The sequence below is a fragment of the Eptesicus fuscus genome, chromosome 18, assembly GCF_027574615.1.
Source record: "Eptesicus fuscus isolate TK198812 chromosome 18, DD_ASM_mEF_20220401, whole genome shotgun sequence".
Lineage (NCBI taxonomy): Eukaryota > Metazoa > Chordata > Mammalia > Chiroptera > Vespertilionidae > Eptesicus > Eptesicus fuscus.
This window is the reverse complement of record NC_072490.1, coordinates 32,418,717-32,430,505: the sequence shown is the minus strand read 5'-3', so window position 1 is coordinate 32,430,505 and position 11,789 is coordinate 32,418,717. Positions and strand designations below refer to the sequence as shown.

Here is an 11,789-nt window from a genome sequence, read left to right as displayed (position 1 = left end):
AAAGTTTGGTAGAACTCACCTTTACTTTAAAAATTTTTAAGATATAATTTTATTGATTTCAGAGAGGAAAGGAGAGGGAGAGAGCGATAAAAACATTAATGATGAGAGGGAATCATTGATGGGCTGCCTCCTACACATTCCAACCAACTGAGCCACACTGGCCAGGACTCTTTCTTGCAGTTTTATAACTTTGACAATCAGCAGTTAGTTCTCATCCACATTAACTGTCGATTTTTGGAAGTGGTGAAAGGTACATAGGTGACAACACATAGAGCTTGTTTAGTGAATCTTCATCCTCATTACGTTTTCTGGACAACTGCACCCAGATACACTATGGACATTCCTATTCCTTTGGCCCAGACAGCTTTGTTCAACCTGGTGTCTATGCGCACATCTGGAGTTCCCATCTCCTTCCTGGCAAATTTCTGGATCTCTTTGAGTGCCTGAGGGGCCACGTTTCTTGAAACCCGCTTCATGAATGTGCTTGTGAACGTCGGTGGTGTATTCTCTGGTCACTACCTCGTTGATGGCAGAACGGCCCCTCTTCTCGCCACCCTTCTTTGCAGGAGCCATTACTCTGGGCCCAAGTTGGAAAAGGTCTTTCTCTCTTTTTAAATCTTTCCCCCTTTGAATCATTTGAGAGTAAGTTTCAGATATCATGCCCCTTCCAACCTCAGTACTTAGTATTTGTTTCTAAAGAATAAGGGCCCTCTCTTACATAACCAGAGGGAATTTAATAATTCAAGAAATTTAATATTTATCTGTTAGACTGTTTGGCACAGTTCACATTCCACTTTTGCTAGTTGTCCCAATAATGTCTTCTATAGCATGATTTTTTCTGGCCCATAACTGAATTCAGGCTGTATTTAGTTGTTATTGCTCTTAGATTTCCTTTAATCTGAAATAGTCCCTTAGAGATTCCTTGGTCTTTCATGACATTTATATTTTGGAGATTATAGGATAGTTATTTTGTAGATGTCTCTCATGTTGAATTTGTCCTATGTTTCCTTATGGCTAGGCTTGAGTTAGGCACTTTAAAAAAATATATATTTTTATTGACTTCAGAGAGGAAGGGAGAGGGAGAGAGAGAGACAGACACATCAATGATGAGAGAGAATCATTGCTCAGCTGCCTCCTGCATAACCCCCCACTGGGGATTGAACCTGAAACCCAGGCATGTGCCCTGACCAGGTATTGAAACATGACCTCCTGGTTCATAGGTCGATGCTCAAGCACTGAGCCATGCCAGCCAGGCCTGTTTCAAGTTATGCACTTTTCTTGTAGGAGTACTACAAAGTATTGTTTGCATCTCAGTGTGTAACGTCATGCATCAACAGATGATGATTTGTGATGTTAATTATTAGATTAAGGTGATATCCAACAGTTTTCTCCACTGTAAAGTTACTATTTTACCTTTTTTTACTTTAAAAATTTTTTCTTTTATTTTATTACTAGAGGCCTGGTGCATGAAAATTCATGCACTGGATGGGGGAGTCCCTCAGCCTGGCCTGTCCTCTCTCACAGTACGGGAGCCCTCAGGGGTGGGAGGCGACCGGGTGATCAGGGGAATGCGAGGCCCCATCACACCTCTGCTGCTGCCACTGCTGGCAGCGCAAGCCTCAGCCGGCCCTGGTTACCTGAGCCTCGGGTGGTGCTTGGCGGCTGGGAAGTCATCATCCAATGCTTGCCTGTGCCTCAGGATGGGTCTGGGTGGCTGGGCAGTCGCCATCTGAGGCTTGCCTGCACCTCGAGTGTCAGCTGGGCAGCCGCCATCCGAGGCTTGCATGCACCCCAGGCTGGCCCTGGGTGGCTGGGGGGCTGAGGAGACTGGGGGACTCTGGAGGCAGGCGCACGGAGTGGCTGGGTCCACTCCGGCGGGCCTGGCCTTGCTGCGTGCCTGATACCCTGACGGGGCTGAGGGGACTGGATGCCGCCATCTTGTGGTTGTGGGTACTGCCATATTTGAGGGCGTGGCAGTCAATTAGCATAGTCCCTCCTTATTGGCTGTGGGCACCACCATATTTGAGGGCGGGGCAGTCAATTACCATATTCCCTCCTTATTGGCTGTGGGTGCTGCCGTCTTTGCGATGGTGTGAGGGTCAATTAGCATATTCCCTCTTTACTAGATAGGATTTTAAGAAGGAATCCTGAGCCCTGTGTGGGAGTTGATGAGACGTGCACAGAAGCCAGAGTCAGGCACCTTTACCTGGGCCTTTTGGGGATCACAGCCTGATGTCCTTCCTGAGTGTTTCTGAAGAGGCCTCCTGTCACCTGAGCCACTCTGCCAGGAAGTCCCAGGGCCCCCAGATCATCCCTTCAGCCTTCCCTCTGGTGGGAACAGAACTGCCTTCCCTTCCTTCTGCTCCCCTTTCTGCCTTATCTGGCCTGTATCACATGGACTTCCTGTCTGTGCGGGCAGATGCCACGGCAGCAGCTTCTAACCTGGACTCCACAGGTCCCCAGAGGCTCCCAGGATGGGCTTTGGGGACCCTGGAGCCATACCCTGCACCAGTCCCTTTGCCCTGAGTGCCACTGATGCACAGCTCCTACATAGTACCTGCCCGAAGGAATGCCCCTGCTCTTTGATGCTCCATGACATGAACTCTGTTAAAATTCCTCCAACTGTCTTCCCCACACAATGGCAGGCTTGCTCCGACCAGCCAAGCAACCCCAGGGAGAGGTATCTGAGGAGAGATGTGCAATGGGTGGGTCTGGACATGCTGGTGAAAGCCACATATGCATCCCGCTGTTGTCTACTTCCCGAAAAGTTTTGGCCTCCTGTGAGAGTTCCTGCTTCCTCCATTCTAATGTGAGCCAGACTTGGTCAGTACAGTGGACTATGGAGCCTGGATAATTGCTACTGACTGATGAGACCTTAGGAACAGTGGAGTGATGTAGCCTCACCCAGGATGAGGGCAAAACCTCTGAATCCAGTGGGTTGTTTGTTGTTTTTACATTCAATATTATCCAATATTTTCTTTATTTTACAATACTCTTCTTTGGATGTTCTTAGCTAGTCTGAAGAAAAGTCAGTACAGGGAGGAAAACCTTAGAATCAGAGCTGAGATTTCCCCAACCCTCCAGCCCCATGGATAAACTCTGAAAATTTCAACTGGGGAAATTTCAGTGTTTGGGCCCACACTCCCTCCGCTATAAAGGACTCACTGTATCAAGAAGGAAGTTAAAGGAATTTTAACACTAAATGTTTATTGAACTGACTTACATGTGAAAAGCGCACCACTTAATTCTGTAGCTTCTTTGAACTCTGGTTTATTCTAAGAAGGAAAATATTAGAGCCAACAGTACTTGCCCTATTTATTTTGTAGACCTTGGAACCACAGTTCTGGTTTTTAACACATTTGTTAGGCAAGTGGGACTGATAAACTTGTTAAAGCATTCAGCTATTAACAGTGTAAAACCAATACAGAGTGGTATCTTATCAACATCACCAATTCCTTTCACCACTGTTCTGAAGCTGGAACGAAGACTGGAGACCTGGGTTTCTGTTGCAGGGACAGAAGCAGTTCACTGTAGAGAGAGATAATCCACAGCCTAACACTTGGGAACCCATGTGTAGTGACGGTATCAACAGTAAATCCTGAAAAAATATTTTGACTGAAAATCTGTGAATTTATGCGAGCATAAAATTCCCTGGTCCCATGACAATATTTTAAACTGTTGTGCATGTCTAAGAAAACGGTTCTAGCCTGGCATTTCTGGCAATAATGCTTTTGTTCTCCACTCAGCCTTACCAGTCAAACATGCTCCTGTGTACAAAACCTTGCATAGTTATCAGGAAATATAGAGGTGACAAATATTGATGGATTAGACTTGACTTAGGGTGGTGAACACAATGTACAGATGCTGTGTTATAGAATTGTGCACTTGACATCCATATAATTTTGTTAACCAGTGTCACCCCAATAAATTCAATAAAAAGAAAAATGAGTAAATGAACTATCTTCTGTATTGTCTTGATTACCTAATCTAATCAAGACAATACAGAGGATAGTGAATCCATCTCTGCTCATTTTTAAAAGCTAAAATAAACAGTATTCTAAAAACAAAGACACCAAAATTAATTCAAAATGAAGCAGGTGTATACAGAGCAATGGCAATAAGACACTGGAAGAGTTGTCAAGAAATAAATCCATTAAAAGACATTGTACCCAGAGTGATTCATGGGCAATTTCTTTCATATTTATAAAGAAGATATAGTTTTAATGGTATTTAAATTGATCAAGAGGGTAAAAAAAGAGATGAAAATCTAATATTTTCAATACTTTTTTAATATTTTATTTTCCTTTTGTATTGGATTTTTTAAATATATAAGAATCCATGCTTTTTTTTTTTTAACGACATTGCTAAATTTAACATTTCCATTTAATTTTTTTTGTGTGAATATAAGGTATTTTTTTCTTTATTGATTAACATATTACATATGTGTCTTCATACCTTCCTTGTCCCCCATCCCCCGCTCATGGCCTCACCCCCCTGGTGTCTGTGTCCATTGGTAATGCTTGTATGCATGCATACAAGTCCTTTGGTTGATCTCTCCCCCTTACCCCCACCCTCTCCTACCTTCCCTCTGAGGTTTGACGGTCTGATTGATGCTTCTCTGTCTCTGGATCTGGTTCTGGTTTTGTTCATCAGTTTATGTTGTTCATTATATTCCACAAATGAGTGAGATCATGTGATATTTATCTTTCTCTGACTGACTTATTTCGCTTAGCATAATGCTCTCCAGGTCCATCCAGGCTGCTGCAAATGGTAGGTGTTCCTTCCTTTTTACAGCAGCATAGTATTCCATTGTGTAGATGTACTGTACATTTAATTTTTAATGTACAGGAATCGTCTTTTTCTGGATCTTTTCTCTTCCATGCAAAAAAAAACTTTAATTGAGGGCTAACTTACTTAAAGTAACATGAACAAATAAAATTTTGATGCATTTTTGCATATGTAATCGCACATAACCACTACCTATCTCAAAATATAAAATATATCCACTATTTCAAAGGATTCCCTTGTGCTTCCCCCCAAGCTTCTTACCCCAAAAGGAAAGCACTGTTCTAACCTCTATCACCATAGATCAGGTTTGCTTGTTTTAAACTTCATATGAATGTCAATACAGCCATGCATTTCTTCACAGGAATACTTGTGAGAAATGTGTTGTTAGGCAATTTCGTCTTTGGGTGAACATTATGGAGTATTCTTTCACAAACTGAGATAGCATAGGCTACTATTTGCGCACGAGGCTATAGACTATTGATCATAAGCTACAAACATGTACAGCATGTTACTATACAAAACATGAGATTAAATCAGACACAAGGTAAAGTGATATAATCAATAGAGTTGGTAAAGTTGTATGAGGCTGCTCCTGGTGAAACACTCCATACTGTTTTACAGCAAACGTTTTTTTCTTATATAGGTAGAAGGAGCACACTCTAAAACAATGATAAAAAGTATAGTATGGTAAATACATAAACCAGTAATGTAGTAATTTATTATCATTATCCAATACTATGTACTGTTCATAATTTTATGTGTTATACTTTTATATATGTGCTGTATTTCTATAATAGGCAGCACATATATACTTTTTTAAAAGGATAGTTTATTGATTTTTAGAGAGAGAGAAAAGGAGAGGAAGAGAGAGAAACATGCATGTGAGAGAGAAACATCCATCAGCTGCCTCCTGCATGCCCCCTATTGGGAATTGAGCCCTCTCGGGGAATTGAACCCGTGACCTTTTGGTACATGGGAGGACACTCAACCAACTGAGCCACACCAGCCAGGGTTGTAATTTTGTTTGCTATAGTTTTATATGACTGGCAGTACAGTAGGTTTGTTTATACCAGCATTTCCACAAACACAGGAATAATGTGTTTTCCAATGACATTGTAACAGCTATGACATCATTACATGATAGGAAATTTTTAACTCCTTTATAATCTTACTAGAGACCTGGTGCACGGATTTGTACACTGGTGGGGTCCCTTGGCCTGGCCTGCACCCTCTCACAATCTGGGACCCCTTGGGGGATGTCGGATTGCCAGTTTCGGCCTGATTCCCGCAGGCCAGACCGAGGGACCCCGCCGGTACACGAATCCATACACTGGGCCTCTAGTATGCATATAAAACCTTTGGTTAATCTCTTCCCACCCTCTCCCCTCTCCGTCCCTCTGAGATTCATTAGTCTGTTCCATGATTCCATGCCTGTGGTTTCCGCTCCTGCATTGAGCGTCTGCCCCCTGGTGGTCAGTGTGCTTCATAGCTACTGGTTGAATGGTCGAATGGTAGAATGGTTGCTTAGGCTTTTATATATATAGATGGGAGCATATTCATATATGTGGTCTCTCATTGACCAAAATGTTGTTATGCAGGGCCTGACTGTATATATGATGTACTCCTTTGTGTCTGCCTTTTTTCACTTAACATAATGTCTGTGAGATTCAACCATGAATCCGTAATGTAGATAGATATAGCCATAGTATGCTGTTTCTTATTGCTGTGTAGTATTCCATTGTGTGAACATACCTTAGTTTATTTATTTTTTAATTGAATGACATTTGGATTGTTTCTAATTTGGAACTATTATGAATAAAGCCACCATGCACATTCTTGTAAAATCTTTTGGTGGATATGGCACTTGTTTCCCTTGGTTTATGCCAGTCAAAATTAAGTAAACAGCTCCATGAATTGTTGCCAAGTGCACACACCTATTCGGCTCCCCAGCAGCCTCTGTCCTGTACTCTTCTGCCAGTACCCGCCCCAAAGGTAGCTACTGTTCTCACTTCTGTTACCACAGAGTGGTTTTCTCTGTGCTTCAATTTTATATACGTGGAATCACATATTATGTATGAGGAGGAGGTGGAAGAGGTGGAGAGGAGAAGGTGGAAGTAGAGGATGGTGATGATGAGGTGGAAGTGGAGGAGTAAGAATTGAACGAGGTGGGTGGAGAAAGAGGAGGAGGAGGAGGAGGTTGAGGAGGATGAGGATGAGGAGGAGCAGCAGGTGGAGGAGGTGGCCATACGTCACATGCTAGTTTTCCACCACCCTAACATAATACCTGTTGATTTCTCTTTACACAGTTGGTATCTTTTATTCCTGTCAACAACGGTGAGTTAGATATTTACTTTACGGATGTTAAAAACAAAGCTAAGAGAAGTAAAGTGATTTTCCACATAATAAGTGGCAGAGCTGGGATTTGAACCCACGGCTCTCATATGATGTTCTTTTCTTTGAATTTTGAATGAAACTCTAATAATGTTCTTTCTATAATAAGTGTTACACTAATTTGGTCAAGGAAGTTCCCTGTGCCTGTTACTGTTTTTAAAAGATACCGTATTCATTCCCTCTTTTGAACATTGATAGAACCGGCTGCATTGAAGAAATCTTGCCAGCAGATGGCGACCCAAAACCAGTAACTCAGGATACCCATCAAGGCTTTCTGCAGGAGGTCGTGGACTCACTGCTGTGTCCTTGCCTGGGTCTGCCTTCATCTTGTGATTTCTGGGTTTCTGTATTCTCAGCCTCTGCTACCTGGAGGCTCACCTTAATTTCCTAAGGCTCTCAGGACAAAGTCCTCCCTTTTTAGACCCTTCTGGTCTGGTGAGTTTGAGTCCCTGCTTCTGTTGTCCTTTGTCTCACTCCCTGTCTGCTAATCTTCTCAAAGAGCACTGTGCACTCCCACACTCCATGCCCTTGTCCTTGCTGTTCACGCTGACGACCCACCCTAGAGGACCCCTTCTCCCTCCCCCAGTCTGGTTAATGCCTTCTCATTCTTGGGGACTCAGCTCAAGGATCACCTACAGGAGGCCCATTCTGCCCAGCACCGCCGCGCCCCCCCCCACCCCCGCAACATGCCCAGGTTGGTGGAGCCCCTTCTCTGTGCACCCATCTGGCACAGCACTGGTGGCCCTGGGTCCTACTCCTTTTGGCATGGCTGCCTTCCTCCCGGACAGTCCCCTTGAAGGTGAGCACTATGTCTTATTCATATTCCTAGTGCCAGGCATGGAGGAGGTGCAGGAAAAAAACACACATCAAAACTGTTGAGTGAATGAATGAACAAATGAGTGTTTACAGAGAGGGCAGTGATCAGATCTGGGGAAATTCTGCCCAAGGGCCTCTGTGGATCCCTGGAGGGCCGAGCCTTTTGTAGACATGGACAGGAATCACAGGGAGGGTGGCTCTTCCTGGCCTGCAGGGAAGGGTATTTGATGCATTTCTTGCATCATCTCAACAGCCTCTTTGAATCTCCTTAAATACCTCTGAGGAAGGATGCATTTTCTCAAGATGTAAAAAAGAGTAATTTAAATAAGTGGAAGGAAAATGCATTTTAATTGCATTATTATACTAATTTATGTCTCCAGCTCCCCTTGAAAAAGTGCTTTTTCACAGTGTGGAAGCACATTAGGGTTGGAAGTTGAGACTAATTGTTTCAGATGGCTGCTGAGAGGAAATGGGCTTTGTTTCTACAGCTCTCAAAGCAGGTGGATAAACAGGTCTGTTTTATTCTCTCTTCAAGGCCAGACAGGGTTTCATGAGCCTCAGGGACCACAGCTGCAGTGTCTGTGCTCCAAGCACAGCATCTGGCATATAGTAGGCGCACAGGAAGAATTTGCTCCGTGGATACATGAATGGATAATAGAAAGAGGTGGGACTGAGTAAGATTTAAGATGGTTGGGTCACTTCTGCAATGACATGCTGTGCCATCTGTTGTAGGGAGAGGAGGAAATGACTGAACATCTGCTGGACTCCTCTGGGCTGCTAGGTATGAGATGACACGTTTTCTTGCTTAATCTTCACAACCACCTAGTGAGGTAAGGCCAGTTTTCAGAAGAGCAAGTTGAGCTGCCCAAGGTTTCAATGTGCAGAAGGCCAGAGTCAGTATGAAGAATGGCTTCCAACACTTGGGCTCTTTCCTCCTCCCCAGCGAGGCTCTTTTAAGCAATAACTGCCACACATTGCAGACCTACTATGTGCAGGCAATAAACTAGGCACTCTCTATATTATCTCAGTATCTGGCACAGAGAGGGTGTCAGGTAAATGGAAGTATTTACTGTTAATAAGAATCCTCACAAAATCCTCTTGAAGAAGGTGTTGTTAACTTCCACGGTGTAAGCCAGTGCTTGCTAGACTTGAACAGAACACAGATTCTGGTTCAGTAGTTCCGGGGCATGACCTGAGATTCTGCATGTCTGACAAGCTTCATCATGCTGGTTGCACATTGAGAGGGGAATGTAGGGAATAGAGCTGAGGCTCAGAGCGGGCAGCTAACTTGCTGAGGAAACCCAGTGGGATGCAGGAGAAAGCTCTCATCTTCTCCTGCATCTTAGTTTCCGAGACAGGTGTCCACAGCCCTGAGGGTACACCTCCAGGGCCGTGCTGTCCACACGGTCAGGGCACTCTGCGTGGGAGGCAGGCACAGTTCTAGGCCAGAGCTGTCTATCTGCAGAACTGCTTCTGTTTTTGTCTAGTTGTCTTCTATTATGTCACCATTTTTTGGTTTGCTTTCTGGTAACAGCTTTATTGAGACATAATTGACACACCACATCATTTACCTATTTATAGTGTAGGAGCCAATAGTTCTTACAGAGTTCTTCAACCACCACCTCTATCATTTTTAGAACATTTCACCACCCTGAAAAGAAACCCTGCATCCTGAAGCTGTTACCTTCCAACTCCTCTAGCTCTAGGGCAGTGGTCGGCAAACTCATTAGTCAACAGAGACAAATATCAATAGTACAACGATTGAAATTTCTTTTGAGAGCCAAATTTTTTAAACTTAAACTTCTTCTAACGCCACTTCTTCAAAATAGACTCGCCCAGGCCTTGGTATTTTGTGGAAGAGCCACACTCAAAGGGCCAAAGAGCTGCATGTGGCTCGTGAGCCGCAGTTTGCCGACCACGGCTCTAGGGAACCAGTAGTGTACTTTCAATCTCTACTGATGTACACATTCTGGACATTTTCTATAAATAGAATGATATAATATGTGATCTATTGTGACTGGCTTCTTGCACTTAGCATAAAGTTTTCAAGTTTCACCCATGTTGTAGCACCAGTACGTCATTCCTTTTAATGACTGAGTAATATTCCATTATATGGATCTATCAAATTTATCCATTCACCTGTTAATGGACATTTGGGTTGTTTTCACTTTTTAGCTATTATGAGTAATTATACTATGAATATTTGCATTCAAGTTTTTTTGTGTGGACATGTTTTCATTCTTTTGGGCATAATATACCTAGGAGTGAAGTTTGTGTGTGAAATGATAACTGTATGTTTAACTTTTTGACGAACTTCCACACTGTTTTCCAAAGTGGCTATCCCATTTACATTCCCACCAATAATGAATGAGGGTTCTGATTTGTCCACACCCTTGTCAACACTTACTATGATTTTGTTAATTGTAATCATCCTAGTGGGTGTGAAGTGGACATCACAGTATCTCAACTATTGAAATGTAAAAATTGCTTTTTATAATAGCTGTCATCAGGCTGTACTATCTTGACCTCCCCTTCTTTGCAGGTGTCATTAGCTGTCCCCTCATCAACATCTGAACTAGATTATACAACTTTTCAGCTACTTCTACATATTAGAAGTATCTCACTTCAGTATTAAAGACTCAATCCTGTTCACTTAAAAAATGCAAATTCATGTCTGATTCTAAACTCCCCTTCCCTCTCAGAGCTGTGTCATCAGCCATCATACTGAGGGAAGGATAGTAAGAAGCTAGGAAAAATCCTTGGCAAATGGAATGGGGAAACTGAGACAATAGCTGATTCAAACTGGCCTCATCCAGCACCCTGACTCACCTGCCTCCTTTTCCCTTGCACAGCCACTTCCTTAAGCATTAAGCCCTCAGGACAATGAGGTTCTGATCAGCATCAAATAATCTTAGGATCAAAGCCTCAGGTCTGTTGACCACAGAGACAAAGTTTTGGTCAAACTAGAGATAACATCTAGGCCTCACTTGTGTTTCAGATCCAGCCCCAGAAAAGCAGCAAAACCAGATAAGTGACACCATGGCTGACATCTGGACCAGTGTAATGACCAATGACCCACTACCCTAGCACCAACCAATCAGTAGAGACCTCGACCCTGAGCCTATATGTTCATTTTGATGCATCAGCCTGTGAAAGGACACACTTGGAAAACTGATGAATATTCTATTGAGATCCTCTCCTGAGACCTCCCCTAAAATTCCCACCTTTAGAAAACAGATAAAAACCCTTAAGACAAAGGACCCAGTGCTCACTCTCCCTGGAGCATGCCCCTGCCTTCTTTCTTCAGGCATGTATCTGCTTGCTTTCTCCTAATCTCTAAGGGTTCAGATGAAATTTGCAACCAGGGAGCAGTAGGCAGTGGCAACTCATCCTGGGCTAACTTCTTTTCAAGGGCCCTTCTTTTGCCTCTATAACTTATTTTCTGAGTCTATGCAGCATAGCTGGCTCACTTCTTCTGACTGTGACTTTCTAAAAGGCCAAGGCAGCTCTCTGAACAACCTGCTTGAATCTTATCTTCAAGTGTACTTAAGCTTTGTGTGCTAAATAAACTTTCCCTTGCACTAGAGTTCTTGGCTCTGAATTATTTTTTGGCAGATCTCAAGAACCAAGGTCCAACGTTGCCTCTAACAATAACCCCCTCTTCTTTTCTGTTCTAATCTGGCTTCTCTGGTGGGGCATGAGAGGGCACCTGTCTCCTCACTTGGCAGGAAGACTGCAGGCCTCTCTGTTGGTCAATGCTGGTTTGTCCATCAACACAACTGCTGTTAGGACTT

General features: G+C 43.4%; 1 pseudogene; it reads right to left on the bottom strand.

Moving 5' to 3' along the window:
* Positions 1-204: 204 nt before the first annotated feature.
* On the bottom strand, positions 205-573 carry LOC114228395 (60S ribosomal protein L31-like; annotated as a pseudogene).
* Between the last annotated feature and the right edge of the window lie 11,216 nt (positions 574-11,789).